Source organism: Odontomachus brunneus, unplaced genomic scaffold, assembly GCF_010583005.1.
Source record: "Odontomachus brunneus isolate Ranch 3 - 2012 unplaced genomic scaffold, Obru_v1 Obru_scaffold_181, whole genome shotgun sequence".
NCBI lineage: Eukaryota > Metazoa > Arthropoda > Insecta > Hymenoptera > Formicidae > Odontomachus > Odontomachus brunneus.
Window position 1 is genome coordinate 479,500 of NW_022639631.1, and position 4,923 is coordinate 484,422.

Here is a 4,923-nt window from a genome sequence, read left to right on the forward strand (position 1 = left end):
TGCCTTTTTCTATATTTTATTCTTTATATATTTCTATCTATCGTTTCTATCGCAGACAGTAAGACCTGCAAAGTACGGCCAAAAGACGTTCAAAGGATGTGTTGATCTTAAGCACATCTTATGGATGTCTACAAAGCGTCATTTGGAAGTTTATACTGTCTGCGATCTTCTTTTCTATTTTTCCTATCTATTCTATGTATTTATCCTTCTTTTCTATCTGTTCTTTGTAACTATTCTTTGTATCTGTCCTGTTCTATCTATATTCTGTGGAAATACAAAACATCGTTTTCCTTAATATTATATTAATTTTGATATTGATATTTCTTTTCATACTACAATATGTCGAATTATTTATTTCAACATATTGTACTATAAAAAGAAATAGATACATATAAAAATTATTGTAATATTAAGCAAAACGAATGTTTGACATTTTTTTGACGGAAGAGACCACTACCTTCTCGCGGTTTCCGTTGAGCAACAATATGTACGTAGTCCATTTATAAAACTTAAATACAATAGAACTATTAAAAATATTTCATTCGTTTCATTTAATTATATGTATTTGCAAATAGCAAATAGCAAAATAAAAAGTATATTAACAGAATACTATATACAAAATAAATAATACTGAAATATATTTTTAATTCTATATTTCTTGCATTAACAATAGCCATTTTTCTAAAATAATAAAGGAGAAAAAGGTGTACATATTGGCCAAAAGTGGATTTTTATTCTTTATCTATCATTAACGCTCTCTTTCTATTCTTCATTTTTTTTATTATTCCTAATATTTTGATGTTTAATATTTAATACATTTGTATGTAATTTAAATATTTGTATAATTAATAGGTGCGAGAAGGAAGTGCGCGCACGGCGAGAAACGACAAACAGCATAAGCATAAGTTTCACGTCGGCCATCTGCTCTCTCTTTTCCGAGCATGCATCTGCTGCCTCTTTCTTCCCCGAATGATAGCTATAGTGTACGCGACCGACATATATTATAGCTCGGTCGAAGCGCGTACACGACAAGCAGCCGTATACGCGTATCCCTTCCTGCGTGCCGCTGTCAAGCCGCCGCTCACGGACTCGGTCGCTCGCTGTGTGCGTGGCCTACGTCATGCTGTAAGCGGAGTAAAACTGTGCACACTGGTCAAGGCCGTCATTCATCGGTGCATCGTATGCACTCGCGAGCGCGCCGCGACTCCTAGTCAATTAATGGGCGACCTTCCTCCCGGCCGCGTGAACGCACCTTCGCGTAGCTTCGCGCACAGCGGACTCAACTATGCCGGTCCGATCGTCGTTCGCGCTTCCGCCGGTCGCGGTATCACGTCACGCAAGGCATATATAGCCTTATTCGTGTGCCTCGCTTCGCGAGCCACTCATCTTGAACTGGTCTCCGACTGCTCCACTCACGCGTTTCTCAACGCCTTCGACCGTTCCTGCGCTCGCCGCAGTCTGCCTCAAACGATTTATAGCGATAACGGTACTAATTTCGTGGGAGCGAATCGCGAACTCAACGCCGTTATACGTGACTCTAGCTTCCAGAACAAGGTCGCCACCGATTTTGTCGCCTGGCATTTCATTCCGCCAAGTGCCCCTCATTTCGGAGGTATCTGGGAAGCCGGGGTTCGAAGCCTCAAGCATCACTTGAGACGCGTTCTCGGCGACAATAAACTTACATTCGAGGAGCTCTCTACGCTCCTCTGCAAGATCGAAGCGTGCTTAAACTCGCGACCCCTCGCTCCTCTCTCTGATAGTATTGATGATTTTAACTGTCTCACGCCGGGTCATGTTCTCATCGGGTCATCGCTAACCAACAGCCCAGAGCCGTCGCTGTTGAATTTAAACGAGAATCGGCTGTCCCGCTGGCAGCGGATTCGGCACATGACCGAAAAATTCTGGAAGCTATGGCACTCCGATTACATTAACACGCTTCAGCAACGTAGCAAGTGGCGGACGAGAGAGGAGAACCTCCGGGTAGGTCAACTCGTCCTCCTCAAAAATGCGAGTCTCCCCGCATGCAAATGGGAGCTCGCGCACGTTGTTCGCACTCATCCGGGCGTCGAAGGCTTAGCTCGAGTCATTACGGTTTGGACGTCCACCTCGGAGCTCACGCGACCAATCCGGAAGGTGTGCTTCCCATCGATAGCGATGCGAGCCCTGAGCGGTCTTCCGATTAATTTTAAGTTGCGAGCGATTCTCTTAGTTATAAGTCGTATGTAAACCATCGAGCCTTCTGTTGGGGCTCACTCGCTCTCCTCGTTCTCACCGTCACCGACTTTTGAAGCGGAGACTTCAAGACAGGCGGGATATTCGAGAGCGAGGATTATTTTCTAGAAATAAGCGATTGAACGTTCTAGAACGTTCGCTCGATTGTCGGCATCGCGACGGGCTCGCGCTAGCCGCAGCGCGAGTTCACGTTTTTTTTCGCTCGGATTTCGCTCGCTGGTCGCGGTTGCCATGCCGACCGCTCGCGCAAATAAACAAACATTCGCACGAGACAACTCGCGCGTTAGATCGCCGCTGTTACTAAACGGACCTTATTTGGCAATTGTTCTAGAAGATTCGGCAGCCGCGACCAACCAGCAAGCGACCTGTCGCCAAGCGCTTTTTCGTTAAAAGCCGCCCTCGTCGACGACGAGGGCAGTGTCTCGCTTCTCTCGTCGACGGAATCACATCTCGGTCCGTGCGCTAATCAGCTGATCTCCAGTAACGGCGACTGACTCAGCGAACTCGTCTCGCGTCCGCTTGATAGACCAGAAATCAAGTTCTCATTCGGGCCGGCTATCCTTCGATGACCGCGAACTTCGCTGCATTCGCGTCGCTCGCGAGATTCAAGAGTCGCAGCATCGCTGCGACTCCGCTCGAGCGCCGGGAGTTTAAATCTCTCTCGGGCCAGCTCCACGCTCTCGTTCGCAAGTCGGCGGATCTCGTACGCCGCTTGCCGCTCGCGCCGTGCGCGCGCTATCGTTCTCGGCCTCCGCGGCCTCCGCGATCTCCGCCCACTGTCAACCGGACCGTGACTCTGTGAGAAGCGTCGCGGGTCATCCACTCGCTTCACTCGTACATTAAATTTAGTGCGCCTTGTATCTCTGTGTAATTTCGTGTCATTACATTGTTACTTTCAAGTTCTCAAGAAGTCATTCGTTCGACGGCACGCGGACGCGCGCCAGGGTCGCGGAAGATCTCCGTCGCTCGCGCGGCTCGCGAGGTCGGTCGCGGGGACCGCGCGGTGTCGGCGGTATCGAATCCGTGTCCCAGCACGGCACGCTGTCTTCGCGTTCTTGGCGGAGACGCGCTCGCTTGTACGTCTGCGTTGCAAGAGACGGGATGGGGAGTGAGTAGCCGATGTATCGGCGTATTTACCTCCGATCTCGCTCGTCAAAAGGCTGAGAACAAGGGTCGAGAAAGCTCGACAGAGCGCAGCTAACGTACTGGCTTCGGTCCTTGTTCGAGGCGTTGATGGGATGCAAACAAGAGTCGATAAAGATCGACAGAGTGCAGCTAACGTACTGGCTTCGGTCCTTGTTTGCGAGGATGTGATATTCGATAGGTTGAGGAAGCAGATACGAGTCGGTCGTAGGCTTTGCTCTCCGCATCGAGTAGCATCGAGTTCGGTTGACGGTCCGGATCGGTCTGGTCTCGATTAATTTGGCGTCCCGGATTATATACTCAACGCCGCTTTGTCTCCGCTCGCTGTGCACGTGCTTGTCGCGTGACCGCGGCGCTCGCTCTTGCTCGCTTCTTTTGTGATACCGTTATCGTGTTGTCGCGTGTTCTTCGCTCGCTTTATTTACGCGTTGTTTTGGTTAGGCCTTGCGGCGTTTTGGTTGGCGCAACGCGCCGATGCACGGCCCGACTGATGGTCGGTCGGGCCGGAGTAGTGACGATGCAGGTGTGTATCGTCACAATTTTAAAAGAATCTATTCTCTTCTTTTAAATAAATCATATGCTTTCGTATATGGATATACCATATGTACACAATATAAAGCGTCTCTCAATCAAAGTGACAGTGACGCAGTAGGTAAGGTGAACGACACAAGAATCAGCCCAAGTAACAGACTCACATCAAAATGACGTAAAAAACTGGTCATAACTGGTCGAATGACGTCAAGTGACTAATTAACGACGTCTTTAAAACGTCTTTTTTGTAACATCTTAATGACGTTTCTATATAACGTCTTAAAAACGTATTATTGACGTTTAGAGACGTCATAAAACGTCATTAAGTCGTCTAAAATGTCGTCATCGATCTGTGACATTAGACTATCATTTTGACGATATTCTCACGATATTTTTTATCATTCCTTGGTTATTTTTTATCCTGAACTTACTTAGATTTGGATGTCATTTTGACGTGTCTGCTACCTGGGAGAGGTCTCAGGCTCGAATCTCAGCAATGCCCATACAGCACAGAAGCTTGCAGCAACATTGCTACAACGTTGCAAGATTGCATATTGCAGTGCAATGTTGCAGAGACTTTGCAGTGACATTAATTTGCAATATTACTTTAGCAATATTGCAGTAATATTTAAAAAAATATTACGAATATAATATATTTTATTTATTTACTAGTTATTTTTGTTACTTGTATTTCAAATTCAGTAATGTTTTACATCAATAATACTTATAGAATAGTACTTAGAATAGCACTCGTTAGTGGCAATCATTAATATGTCTTATTGCATATTTTTTATACTTCTTATACTCTTATTTTTTCGGAGAAAATACTTTCTTTAGATTTAATATTCATACTTGTTTAATTTTGTGATTTTTTTTTTATTTCATTAAAATATTATATTCTTAAACGAAATATCATTTTTTAAAATGATGAAAATAAAACTCTTATTTCGTTTAAGGAAAATATTTTTTTTAGATTTAATATTCGTACTTGTTTAATTTTGTGGTTTTTTTTTATTT